This window comes from Leopardus geoffroyi, chromosome C1, assembly GCF_018350155.1.
Source record: "Leopardus geoffroyi isolate Oge1 chromosome C1, O.geoffroyi_Oge1_pat1.0, whole genome shotgun sequence".
NCBI lineage: Eukaryota > Metazoa > Chordata > Mammalia > Carnivora > Felidae > Leopardus > Leopardus geoffroyi.
In genome coordinates this window covers 172681938-172697137 of record NC_059328.1, presented here as the reverse complement: position 1 = coordinate 172697137, position 15200 = coordinate 172681938, and the positions used below count along the sequence as shown (strand labels likewise).

Below are 15200 nucleotides of genomic sequence, written 5' to 3'. Positions count from 1 at the left end.
TCTCTCCCTCTCTCTCTCTCTCTCTCTCCCTCTGCTCTCCCCTGCTTTCACTCTGTCTTTCTCTCTCAAAAAATAAAAATTAAATAATTAAAAAAAATAAAATGCATTTTTATGTAGACATTGTATATATTTATGTGTGTGTGCAGATACAGATAGAGATGTATAGGCATAATTTTATAGACAGAAGCACAATAAAAAATAATCTTAAATTCCTGACAAGGTTGTCAGTTTTGTATTGTTTTGTTTTGTTTTGTTTTAAGGTGGTAGGTTTTGATATCATTGACCATCATATTTAACTTTGTATTTTAAATGGAAAATGTATTTTAAATTTAATCTTTACCTTTTTAATTTTTAATTCATAAAAAAGCCACATTAACAAAAAATAAATCTGAAAAGTTACAGCTATATTAGGTAAATATAAATTGAGTTACAATTTATATGCTTGGAGACATTATTCCAATTATTATTACCATCATTTTTATTGTTACATGGTTCCTATACTACACATAGAGAAGCATTACCAAAAACCTTTAAAACAAATTAGAAATCTTTACAATGACACAATTTAATTTAGGAAAAAGTATACAGTAAAAATATAGGCATTCTACTATTTCTTAAATAAAGGAAACCCCATTTCTGAATAATCAACTGTCATTTTTCTCAGCGATAGATCTGGCTAATATCATGATGATGTTTGCTATAGAAACCTGTGGTTCATCACAGTAAATTCCACAAAATACCCCTGTTCAAAACTCTTTCAAATGTAAGAAAAATTACCTGTTGGATTTAAGGCCAAGAGAAGATGTAGATTAGACAGAAAGATTCATGTCTTACAGAGAGGAAGAAAAAAAAGAAAGGAAGGAAAATATTCAGGGGTTAACAGCTGGAAAATTGTCTTTTAACTGTCCTTCTATTAAAAAAAAAAAGTAATAAAATTCTGTCTTTGGGAAGCCCAGCATCACCATTCCATTCACTTCTTTTCTGGTTTTATTCTAATGTGGAGGGTTTCAGTCCTCATTGGATAATAGAATTCAATGCATAGAGCATAAGAAATATTTAGTTGAATGATATAAGGATTTTACTATTTCAGAAAAAATGAATACTCATTGTCTGACAGCTGATGTAAAAGAATCACTGTTCTCTATTTTTCTTAATGGACTAAGACTAGAAATAATATATTTAATGTAAAAAAACAAATTGGGATGGGGATTTTCAGTCCTGTCTACAGTCATTGTCTACAATAATCTAGGAATTCCCTCAGTTCTTTTTTTTTTTTTTTTTATTGGCTTTGGATAATTTTGGATAGCCAATGATCTTTCCTTAGCTAATGCACCATCTTCAGCTGGCAAATCACTACCAAGGTAATGAACTACAGCTCTGTAGTTTTAGAAACTTTCTGCTCCTTCCTAGCCAATAAATGTCTCTGTATTTATGATCCTTTGGTTTGTTTCTATTTCAGAGTCCAGTTTTTTTTCTGAAAAGCCATGTTTGCTTTGGTTCTTAGCTTTTCAGTTTTCTAAAGCCTCTGAAAATATTTGTCCTTAAATTAAAGATTGTTCAGGACGAAAATTCCGATCTCAATTTGTTTTTTTAAATTAAATATATTATTTCTGGTCTTAGTCCATTAATAAAAATAGAGAACAGTGATTTTTTTTACATCAGCTGTCAGGGATACCTCAAAATATATTTTGAAAATATTTTCAAGCCAATCATTAAAATTTAGGTAGCACTCTGCAGAAAATCTTAAATAAAAGGGTGGTTCATATATAGATTTAGGAGAGCATGGAAGAGGAGGCAAGCTATATAAATAGGAGGTAAGATTAAAGTAGGGTATAGGATTTGGAGCAAAGACATTTTAGATGATTTCAAGGCTAGTTGTTTCTTTCCTTTGGCCTTTCCAGAATTTCTCTGAGGGAGGAGATGTTGGATTTGAATTTCATTTTAAAGCCTCAGCATAATAATAATAAATAATGATAATAATAATAATAAGGCCAACTATTATTGCTTAATACTTCCGCTCCATTTTTTTTTTCTATGGCTTCTGTTAGATGTATTATACTTAAGATGCCAAAAGGTTCCCACAATAGCCACCAAAATTCTAAATCATCCCTATGCTACTTGGCAAGTCAATTATTGAAATTTAGATTACAGTGAAAAACATTTTGGAGTAGACATTCTATAGGAATAGGAGAGTGGCTGTAAGTTAAAAACAAAAAGAATCACTTTCTCTCTCACACACCCATGCACACAAACACATCATGATAGCCAATTTCTACTAATATTTCCTGAAACAACAACTTGGATTCTTGATTATTTTTGTCAAGACCAGATGACTAATAACCAAAAAACCTATTAGTTCACAATGTATTAGAATGGAGAAGAAAGACCTTCAATGTTAAGGAGAATAACATTTCTTTGAATGGGCAAGGCAGATAATTTTCTCATATTTTTTTATGGGATGTTTGTTTATAATTCATTATTATATGTATTTGCTAAATTCATAATTAACGATTACATGTTTCATAATATTTTGGCATATGAAACCTATTTATTTGAAAAAAATAACTTTTTTATTATAAAATGTTCACGAGAGAATATATAATTATTAAGGTGATAATAAAAGTAATGGGATGATCAGAAATTCCAAGAGATGTTTCTTGAACATACAATAGAAAGTTGGTGTAAATGAAAGAGAAAAATGGCAAATTTAGCAACGGCATAAAAAATTGTCTGCATACTCTCCCAGGAATTAAGAAAGGTAATTTGTGGGGCTCAGTCAGTTAAGCAACTGATTTCGGCTCAGGTCATGATCCCATGGTCGGTTCAAACCCGGTGTTGGGCCCTGTGATGACAGTGAGACCCTGGAGTCTGCTTTGGATTCTGTATCTCCCTCTCTCTGTCCCTCCCTAGCTTGTGCTCCCTCTCTCTCTCTCTCTCTCTCTGTCTGTCTCTCTCTCTCTCAAAAATAAATAAATTTTTTTTTAAAAAAAGAAAAGGTAATTTGTAAAACTATTTAACAAAATTATTAATCAGAAGAAATAAAAAAATTGTGGAAATTGGTAAGAAATATATGATTCGCAAAAGAATTGTCATATGTAGGCTTGTATACCAACATGCCTTCTTTCAAAAATTTAGAGTTTTTCCAATATTTCTTCTCATGCTTACCCTTCATAAATGTTTATGCCTAGCTATGAATAAATATTGATCAGATGTTGTGGGCATCTTTCTTTCTTTCTTTCTTTCTTTCTTTCTTCCTTTCTTTTTTGTGGATACAGTAGAAAGGAACAATGTTAAACATACTATCCACACAGGGCAACGGTGCTAAAAACATTTGATCCTACCACTAAGAAACCAGAATTATGGTTAAAATATGGCAATTTGTGGGAACACAATATATGAAATAAATAATATAATATTCCTTTATATATAATCTAATAAATCTATGTGATGGTGCCTTCTCAATCAGTGAAATACACAATAATCACATTATGTTTTCCCTGAACTTGTCCTTTGGGAACAACTCTGTCACCATGATATATTGTATCAATGAGGGTACAGTCAAGATATAAACCACAAAGTAATTCAAAAAGGGAGTGTAACTATAGAGCTTCTATAGGAGTCTAATGAATAGCCTGGAGATACCCTAGAGTACTTAAGGAAGAAACAAACTTGGAAGGGCATTATTCCCAAGGCTAGGATTCAGACCTCATTGGAGAAGTGTGGCTTTAACCACAGTTTAACTGGAAGACAGAAAAGCTCTCTGAGTTTCTCCTGGTAAGAGCTGGTGTGCAGTCATCAAGCAAGCAAGAAATATTTCTCTAGGGTGCAGTTGGGCTAAAGCCAGTGGGCATGAAACTAATTGGAAAATAGAAGACACCTTTTCAGGGTACAGGTGGGCTGATCTAGCATACACTTCTGGGAGCAAGGGGGGGCAGGAAATTATGGTGAGAGTGGCAAGGAGAAAACAGCCGTCCAGGCTAAGGTAGGCCGAGGTTGGAGGGCAGGTGTAAGAAAGAAACAGAAGCATCAAGAGATCATGAGCTGGCTGGATAGTGCACAGTTCAGATGTGTGGCATTGGTGTAGGAATGGCTTCACTGAGGTGGTCACGAGCCAGAGCTGTAAGCTCATTGAGAGGCTAGTTTCTCTGCATATATAGCTGGGCTGTCCCACACCAAAACATAATACTGGCAACAGTAAGAGCAGAAAAAAATAAAAAATAGAAGTACAATAGAACCAGAAGGAGATGAACTTTTCTCCAAGCCTGTACTTACATCATCCTATACTGACAAAAATTAACATCTTGCTCTCTACAAAGGAGAAATCTTAGAGTCCAGATCCATTATTGCAGAACAGGAAAGAAAATAGTGGATTTGGAGTTGAGAGGTAATAAATTGATATACACATGGTCCTTTTGGGATTCCAAACATCATGCTTCACCTCCTACCTCACTGGGATAAAAGCAAAAAAACCCTGAATATGGTTTTTGGGCCCCTGACTCTAGTCAAGCTGAATGTAAACTTGGCCTTGGGACGTCCACTCATACGAGTAATATTAATCTTTGGCTCCGGCTAAACTGAGTCGTCTATTTGTCGTTTGTACCTGAAGAACTCTTAGTTGGTACAAAAACAATTTTCTAAACAGAGGGAAAAATGGTACTGAAGACAGCAAGTAAATTTTAGGTCTAAGATTTTTTTCCTAGTGTTTCACTTAGAGACTTTCATTCCTTACAGGGAATTTCCTCATGAACAATTGAATATAGTTTCATTATTCAGAATCGTACTTAACAGATGTTAAAAAATCCTTTCACAGACTTCTCTGTTATCATATAAAGAGTTGGGAATTCATTATCCCCATCTTCACAAGAAGATAAAATTGAGAAAACCAAAAATTTTGGCCTTTTTTTAGACCCTCCAGAGAACTGAGACCATAGGACAACAGCCCCTCAGAAATCTGGAGAGACAGGCAAGTAAAGATGAGTACAGACATGAGTAACTTACCTGGAGCTGATGTGGCTGGAGCCAGTAACTGGTAGAAACACTTAACTGGTAATTTTGATGAATTTCTGAAGGCTGAATGTGCACTGGCTTGACAGATAGAGACTCCTGGGGTCCAGTCCTAGTGGTGGTCCTAAATTTTTATGGGTTTTATCTTTAGTAACCTTACAAGGTACTCACTGAGAGTTGCAGAAATATCTCCCTAGTATTTAGTACAGAGGAGAAAAGTTCCCATTTTGAAATATACTTAGAATATAAGTAACCATTTTGAAATATGCCCAGAGCTGTCTCCATAATGAAAGTTTACCATCCAGGGGAGACAATATTATCAGAGCATTATGTGACCTGCGGAAGGGCAGTTAGACAACTCCTTATCCCTCTATCCATTCTGTCTTATGTAAAGAGAGAAAAAAAGGTGGTGGTGGGGGGAAGGTATGAAGTGCTTCTGAGCCGCAGCCCAGTGATTCAAGCTAACTAAAAACTGAGATTTAACTCTTGGATTTTAGAATGTTTCTACTTCCCAAATTCTTAACACCATATCAACAAGGCTCTAGAAAAATAATGGTGGATTATAACTGAGCTGTAAGGCACAGACTCTGTTTAAGAACTTGTTATGGAAATCCACAGCCAAGAAAGGGAAAAAGTGACAGTGAGGACCCTGAAGCCTCTGGCACCCACAACTACAGCAAATATTAAACACAGTCCAGCACTTGGCCAAGTTGACATAAGTCCTCACATGAGATGCCTAATTACTTCAGTTTCTATTACCCAACATAGCATGTCCAGTTTTCAACAATGACAGCAAAATACAAGACATGCTAAAAGACATGCAATAACATGGTCTTAAGAGGCAAAGTAAGCATTAGAACAAGGCTGACAGACAAATCAGATTTTAGAATCATTAGGTAGGAAATTCAAAATCACCACAATTAATATCTTCAAGGTGCTAATGCAAAATGTAGGCAGCGTGTATGAACAGATGCATAATGTAAGCAGAGAGATGTAAACTCAAAGCAAGTTTCAGAAGGACATGCTAAAAACCAAAGACTAACAGAAGTGAAGGATATGGATATGGACAAAGGAAGTATCAGTGAGCTTGAAACATGTCAATAGAAAATTTCCAACCTGAATGCAAACAGATAAAAGTTTAAGAAGAAGAAAAGAAAGAAAAATCCAAGAACTATAGGACAATCATTAAAAACCTGTGGGTAATATCATACTTGTAAGAATTTATACGTTTTTCCCCTAAGATCAGAAAAAAGGCAAAGATAACCCTCTTATTCAACATTGTACTGGAAGTCCTAGTTAATACAATGTGAAAATAATATACTGAGATATGAAGAATGGAAACGAAGAAATAAAACTTTTTGTTTGTAGATGACATTATTGCCTATGTAGAAAATCCTAAACTATCAACCAAAACATTATTTTTTCAATGTTTATTTATTTTTGAGACAGAGCATGAGCAGGGGACAGGCAGAGAGAGATAGGGAGACACAGAACCCGAAGAAGGCTCCAGCCTCTGAGTGGTCAGCACAGAGACTGATGCGGGGCTCAAACTCACAAACTGTGAGATCATGATCTGAGCTGAAGTCAGACACTTAAACGACTGAGCCACCCAGGCCCCCAAAACATTCCTGATTGTAAGTGATTTTTTAAATCTTTACTTATTTATTTTAATTTCTTTTTTGAGAGAGAGAGAGCAGGAATAAGAGGGGAAGGGGAAGAGAGACGGAGAGGGAGAATCCCAAGCAGGCTCCATGCTCATTGCAGAGCCGGATGGAGGTCTCGATCCCATGACCATGATACCATGACTTGAGCTGAAATCAAGAGTCGGCTCAACCCACTAAGCTACTCAGGTGCCCCTCTGAGTGATTATGCATACAGGGTTACAGTACGCAAGGTTAATACACAAAAGTCAATTGCTTTTCTAAAGGCCGGCAATGAATAATTCAAATCTGAAATTAAAAACACCACTGTATCAGACTGCTCAGGCTACCATAACAAAATACCACAGACTAAGTAACTTAAACAACAGAATTTTATTTTCTCACAGTTTGGGGAGCTGAAAGTCCAAAATCAAAGTGCTGAGTAGGATTGGTTTCTGGTGAGAAGTCTCTCCGTGGTTTGCAGACACCTGTTTTCTCATTGTGTCTTCACGAGACCTTTTCTTTGAGTGTACACAGTCCTGGTACTTCTTCATCTTTTGATAAGACATTAGTTCTATTGAATTAGAGCCAGATCCTTATAACCTCATTTAGCCTTAGTTACCTTCTTAAAGGCCCTGTCTCCAAATACAGTCATGCGGGGAGTTAGGACTTCAACCTATGAGTCTGGGCTGGGGTGGGTGGGGGGATACAGTTTAGTCTATAAAACAACTTACATTAGGACAACAAAAAATGAAGTATGTGTAAATAAATGTAGGATTTATAGGTGGAAATTATAAAAACCCAATTGAAATAAATCAAAGATGGTCTAAATAAGTGGAGAAATATTTCACTTTCGTGAGTAGAAAGACACAATATTATTAAGATGTCAATTTCCCCACTCCCAAAAAGATGTTAATTTTCCCAATTTGAGCTATAGATTCAACACATTCCGGTCAAAATCTCAGCAAACTATTTTGTGAATATTGAGAAACTGATTCCATATTTCTATGGAAAGAATAGCCAGCATAATCTTAAAGAAGAAAAGAGCTGGAATACTGACGACATTCAACTGTAAGATTTACTATAAAGCTATAGTAATGAAGATAATGTGGTACTGCTGAAAGAAGAGATAAATAGGTCAGTAGAACAGAATAAAGAACCGGAAATAAAATAGAAGAACCCAGAAACAACATAAAAACCTACACATGAATGTTTACAATTCACAATTACCAAAAATTGGAAATCACTAATATGCCCTTCAATATGTGAATGAACTATGATATATCTGTGTAAAGGCATACAATAGAGTGTTTAAAAGAATGAGCTATCAAGTCATGGAAATACACTAATAAAACTTAAATGCACATTGTTATGTGAAGAAGCCAATAATGAAAAGCCACATACTGTATGGTCCCAACTGTATGACATTCTGGAAAAAGCAAAACTGTAGAGAAAGTAAAAAGATCAGTGATTGTTAGCAGTTCAGGGGAAGGAGGAAGGGATCGGTAGATGTATACATCTTATGTATCTTATTAACTCTGTCAAGGAGGATTTCAGTCAACTGAAATTTGCCAAAAATAAAAAGTTCAATTTCATAAGATACAAACAAGGAAGATTTATTATTTTATCTATCAGGGGTTATATGAATAAAGAGTGGCCACTTGAATAAAAATATCTTATAATAATTTATATTTTATTGTGGCATTATGTGAAATATACCCTTTTCACTCTAATTTGTTTTAAAACTACCTCGATTATAAATACATATTTGTCTCTTCCTTGACAAATTTGTACAGTTACAATGTCTATAATGTTCTTTATAGTAATCTCCTTATTTATTTTTGCCTCCAGAGAATGAACAGTGTTTTTGTTGACACACAGTTGTACCTGGTTTTCAGTCATGTTATTTCTGCAGTATATCTCAGTTGGGAGTGCCAGAGATTTATGGCAAAGGCATAACACGATTATTAAATCCATTCTACTTTTCTAAGAGTGTTGTGAGACTGCAGCCAAAAGGAGTGAAGTCTACATTGCTCTTCACATAAACATTTCTTTTTTTAAAGACTATGACCAATGCTATTATTCCCCTTCATTCACAATATATTTTTATGCCCAGACTATCAGGATAAAAATTGCTTCAGGTTAATAAATTAGAATTTTGGAAAACATTTCTATATTTCAGGTGAACAAAACCACTGTTAACTTCTATTTTTAAAATTTATAAGTTATAAAGATCAACAGAAAATCACTTAAAATTTACTTGTGCAAGTAATTAGTTTATAGAGCAACTATGATACCCTATCTTTTGAATCCAGAGGGTACCAGAATGCAATATGTATTATATACTAGTTACTATTCCAGACATATGTTCTCTTTTAAAAAACTTGAGCCAATTATTTTAAATTGAGTGCTATTTTAAGAATTATTATAATTTCTTATTAAGGTTTCCTGGGCCAGAACATAGATCCAGTGATAGATAAAGGTGTAATTTAGAACAAATAATGTAATTTCTTACAAAATATGGTCATCAAATCACGAAGCATCATTTAATTTGGATCCCTAATTATAATGGGGGAAAATCCCTAAATCATAGGAAGATTCCCTTATTAAAGATTATATTCCTCCCTATTATAATAGCTATAAAATAAAAATTATGTTTCTGACCCATTTTCAGGTTAATACCCTACCACCCCCCACAAGAGGAGAGTCTACCATACCGCCAAAAGAATACAGAAAACATATTGGTTTATGGCCTATAAGGGAATTTTCCAAGCATTTAAACTGTCTTTGTTCATTGCTTGAGAAAATTCTAACTTACAAGGCTTTAGCCATATGTTTAATCATTTTTATGTGCTATTTCCTTTTCTTTTTTTTTTAATTTTTAAATGTTTATTTATTATTTTGAGAGAGAGAAAGACAGAGCAAAAATAGGGGAAAGGCCAGAGAGGGAGACACAGAATCTGAAACAGGCTCCAGGCTCTGAGCTGCCAGCACAGAGCCCGACACAGGGCTCAAACCCACAAACCTTGAGATCATGACCTGAGCGGAAGTCAGACACTTAACTGACTGAGCCACCCAGGTGCCCCACCTATTTCCTTTTCTATCTGCCTATCTCTGTTTTAATTGTCCTTGTTGGAATTTTGCAAAGGAGGGGTCCCCAGTAAGTTTCAAAAGTGATGTTTATAGAAAGGGATCTGTACACAAGATGTTCTGATATTTCTGGTGTCCTCTCCACAGTACTGGACACTAGAGACTTACTTATCTCTCTGAGGCAATGCCTTTGCGGTGGTCTCAACATCTTGACACCCTGGAATTATTATGCTTATCATCTATAAACATATAAAAACAAAGAAAAAAGTTACATTCAACAGCTAAAATTATTTTTGTAGTATTTTTTATGTTGTGAATAATGTATTCTAAGACATAGAAATAATTTTTCTTCTAATATTTTTAGGCTAAGCATTTCCTTTATTTTAATTGTAATTTATTCATGATAAAGAGAGTCAAGTCTATCAGAGAAAATGACTAAAATAAAAAAAAAAAGAATAAATTTTACCAATAATAAATGATACAAACAATATTATGTGGAATCCTTTCAATCAAAAGCTGTGAAGGGTTTGAGATTTAACCTTCTTGAAAGATAACAAGTTAGCCTGCCACCATTTTTTGGGTTCTGGTAGAAGACAAGACACTCTAAGGTTAGACATGAAGGACAACACTTATTATTTGCAGAAAGATCCTGAGTGTCAGCATTTTCATGCAAGTACTCTGAACCCCAATTTCAAACAGTCAATGTGAAAAGAACCAGATGACATCTGCACACAGTTGGTTGCATTGAATAAGAGGAATTCTGTGTCTAGAGAACCTGATGTGTATGTTTTTAATACCAGACAGTAGGCATGATTACCTTTTTCTCCAGAGAAACTATCATTCTTTTCCAAGTTAGTTCACTATTCAAACATTGCTGAAAATAATTCAAAACTAAAAGCAGTCAGTGCCTCCCTTATAAAGCATGTAAAAATGTGTGGGCCAAGAGGAGAATTATCTTTTATTTAATAATTTTTTTAGGCTCTCTAAGGTAAAATAATTTTTGGAAACTTTTAGAGATGGATAGTAGAAAAGTCAAATAAGCCCTATTTGAAAACAAAGGAGTGTTATATGATCCTAATGAGGGGAAGTAGAAAAGAAAAATAGAAAATAAAGCTTGTCTAGCAGACACTGGAATTTCTTTTACTCTTTATGTGTGCCAATTGTCTGGTTTCTCTGCAATTGTATGTCTAAGGGTCTGTACCAGCAACTCTTTTCAGAAAAACTTCCTTTGGAATACTTGCGCCACTCTGCCTACACTTGCAGAGAGTTGAAAGAGGCTGAGTTTGTGTTTCCTGAGGGCTACTCTTGGCCAATGATTGATTGGTGATTGAATTGAAAACTCACTGCACTTCTAATCAAGACAAACATTGAAGTGGAGCTTACACTTCCAAGTTCTCCCAAGGCATCAGGCTGCATTTACTCTTGATGGAACTTTCTGGAAATAACGTACTTATTGATTTATATTTCTTTTCTGTTTTTCCTATTACCTTCTTGCTTTCTCCTGGAAGCACTTTTTAAATAAGTCCTTTTCACAAAAATTCTTATCTCAGATTCTGCTTCTCAGTAACTATCCAAGAAAGGCAAGAAAGATAAAAAGAAAAAAACGATAGCTGCCACTATTGAGTGCTTACTATATGCCAGCATTTTATCCTTATGACAAACACTATGAGATAGGTATTATCATTCTGTCTTACTTAGGAGAAACAGAGGTCCAGAGAGGTTAACTAAGCTGTCCAAATTCCACAGATAGTAAGTGGCACAGCCCCATGCTGGAGCCATCTCCATCCAAAGACTGTGTTTCTAAATATTATACTATAAGTTGTGAGGAAGGTAATCTCTACCCCCCTCTCTCTTTCTCTTCCCCCCTTCCCTCCCTCACCAGAGTTTAGGAAATTTTGTTCTACTTTTAGTCTTCTGAACTTTACTCTTGAAATAAAAGAGCAGCTCTGAAGATATTTTCACGAGTCTTCTGGTTAAAATGTTAACAGTTGAAGAAAATGACCCATGAAGATATTTTAGCAGTGACATATTTATGTGGATAATGCTTCCCAGATGCTACTGATGTCACTCTATTCCATAGTCACATAGTCCATCTAAGAGTAACTTTGTAATCAGTGTTCCTCAAATAATAGAGTGAATAAAAATAGAAGAGTTGTTTCATCCACAGAGGTAGAAGTTACTGAGTCTAGTTATAGAAAATCCAGATCCATTTGGTGTCAACCCTAGAGATTTTGACTCAACAAGTCTGTAATATAGCTCAGGTAACTTTAGTTGCATTATGGAATTGAATTATGGAAAGTCAAAAGAGGTGAATGAGAAAATCAATTAATACTTAAAACATAGACATTAATTAATCCTCAGAGTGATATACTAGAAAATATCTCTAAATTCATTTTTAATATTCCAATATTATTTTCTTTTTTGTTGTTGTTGTATATTCTCATTGTCTTTTTTCCTTTTTACCTTATTTTCAATATATATAAACTTCAATTGGGGGTACAAGAGCTGATTTTTAGAAAATGTTAGATTATGTAAACTATTATATTAGAAAACTCATAATGAGGTTCCCAGTTTTTCTGCATACAGAGGGAGTAGAGGCAACTGAGATGAGCCACTCTAAATTGTCCAAGAATACAAGCTTTGTAAGGGAATATATATTTCCAGAAGTGTCTAGTTGGATATTTTGCTAAATTCTAACTCACCAGGCTGATTGACACAGAAACAGATTTCTTGATGTCATATCTTTGTATCATCAGCAAATAATTGAAATGAATTAATCCTGAATGAATGAGTCTTGTAGCCTTCCCCTACGCTCAATATAAGATTGCCTTTATTTGATTATGGTACCTGTGTGGATAAGAAAAGGAATAGAAAGCCTACGATCCAGTCCTGATGCTCCCATTCTACAGACAGGTAGAAAGTTTGAAATGCTGGATTGAATGCCACTTATAACCCAACTTATTTAAAATTAATATCCTTTTTAATAAACAAAACCATTACAATGGCCTTATAAATTATAAACATGTCTTAAGTTATAGTTTACTAATTAAAGAAAAAAAGCAAAGTAGCAACAAGGACACAGGAAAGAATTAAAGTCTTACTCTTTTCTAAGAAATAATATATGAAATTATTCCACAGAAGTTTATCCTATCATTTTGATTGGTCAAAAAAGAATAAAAGGGAACATAAAATTATATTATTAAATATTTGAGATTATGTAATTTAAAGTTGAAAGTTTTAAAAAAATTGACTTTATGAAAATGATAAATTTTGAATAATTTTAATTTAATATGTCATCTTAGTAGAAGCGTGTTAAGTGATAAAGAATATGAAATATTTGATCCTCATAATATGATATTAAGTAAAATATATTCAGTACATTGAAATTTATATTCATTGTGAATTATAAAAGAACAGATATCTCATATAAAGTGAGACCTTTAAAAAAAAGCTCTGATTTCCTTATGCCTATTTCCTGTATTGTTCAATGAATGCTTTTGGGCTTATGAGTACCCACAATCATTTTTCATACGGTATAGTATGTTAGTCTTATTCAGATTTTCTTATATAGTGATCTTTTGTCACACTGCTCAAATTCAACTGTGCCATAAATGATGATACTAAAAGATTCAATAAATCATATTTGTTTTACCAGAAAACCACCACCTCATCACTTTAATTGGATAATGTCAATTCACAACATGCAAGTGCTTTATAGAATTTGATCCCAGCAGATGCCCTACAAATACATTCAAATTTCTAAATTGGTATATGAGAAATAGAAGTAACCCATAATAAATTGACTAACACTTGGTTTCATACCTAGTCAAATTTTCATGTATTTACAGTAGAGTTGGGCATCATTATAAAATTTAAAACTATTTTTCATAGTCTTTACAACCATGGCTCCATCTTTTTTTATTGTCCTTTCATAGAAATTCTAAAAAGTTTTGCTTATATATTCTTGCTAAATTTCTGTCTTACACTCAATGCAATATGGCCTCTAGACCCACCATTCTATTGATATCACTGTATCAAAATTGACAAACAAAAATGACTTAGGTCATTGAATGAAAAATGCAGTTCCTATTTACTTAACCATTTAACGCTATTGACAACTCTTTCATTCTTTCACTTAAAGCTCTCTAACATTATTTCCATGGTACTATAATTCTCTAGTTTATATTCTAGCACTATGGACACTTTGTGTTTTTCTTAGTTTCTTTCTCCTCTTCTCAAGCTTTAAATGTTGTTTGTTATTTCCAGAATCCACTTCTCCCTTTATACATTTTCCCAGGGGCTAATCTTAAACCTTCTAGCACTTTAAGTAAAATGATCAGGGTGATGATTTCTAAGTAAATTTCTTTAGTGTATGTCTCTTTTAACTTTAAACCTGTGTAGTAGTTTTTTCCACCACAAATGTTTCTATCTCAGAGTGATTAAATTCTTCATTTCATATTTTTTCCCTTTTAATTTTTAATGTTTATTTATTTTTTAGGAAGAGAGAGAGACAGAATACGAGTGGGGGAAAGGCAGAGAGAGGGAGAGAGAGAGAATCCCAAGCAGGCTCCGGGCTCTGAGCTGTCAGCACAGAGCCCGACACAAAGCTAGATTTCACAAACCATGCACGATCATGACCTGAGCCGAAGTCAGACGCTTAACTCAGCCACCCAGGCACCCCTTCATTTCATATTTTCTATAAAACTGAATCCCAACACAGAATGTGAAGCTAATAGGCTATTCTGTGGGATGCCATTATATTTTCTTTGCTGTTGATAATTTACTTGCCAAGATTCAGATTTTGTTCTCAAATCTCTTTGTGCATGTTGCATTTATTATCACCACATAATTTAATTCAAGTTTATGTAAGATAAACAAATATGGGTACGAGGAGAGTTTATTCCTGCAACAATGAAGTTTAATGCTTTAGAAATTCTAAATTAAGGTGAGTTGCTAAATAATTGTGTCAACTATGGTACCAGTATGTCAACAGTGTAAGACTGAAGAAAATAAGGAGTAAAAAGATATTTTGATTTGTTTATAGTGCACATTAAATAAACAAGTCTGGAAGTCATGGATAATTTATTTTAAGTATAGACTTCATAAGAAAAGATGACCAATAACTTCAGTAGGTAAACAAATAGGCCTGGACCTGTAGTACAATATTGATGAATTTCACATACAGTAAGATAATGTGACTTAATATATGATGTTTAGACTGTCTCAGTGTTTATGTGTATCTTAATGTGTACTTTCCCACTTTAATCAAATAACTGACAACAAACCAGTTCTGAAGTTTCAGATAAGAGAATTTCAACTACATACTAAAGTATTTGTAAAACAACTCTACCTGGATATACTCTGGGTGCTTCAAATATAATGTGTCTGAAAATTGAACATAGCATCTTCCATTCCCCTAAGAATGCTTCCAACTTTTGTGAATTTTCTTCCCTTCCTGTCTTCTGT

The 15200-nt window shown here is 34.0% G+C and overlaps 1 long non-coding RNA gene across 1 annotated transcript in view; it reads right to left on the bottom strand.

Moving 5' to 3' along the window:
- Positions 1-5541, bottom strand: part of LOC123596813 — a 35864-nt gene extending 30323 nt beyond the window's left edge. Inside the window, exon 1 of the long non-coding RNA XR_006711870.1 lies at positions 4999-5541. This is a non-coding gene — a long non-coding RNA (uncharacterized LOC123596813). The remainder of the gene's footprint in view (positions 1-4998) is intronic.
- Positions 5542-15200: the final 9659 nt, after the last annotated feature.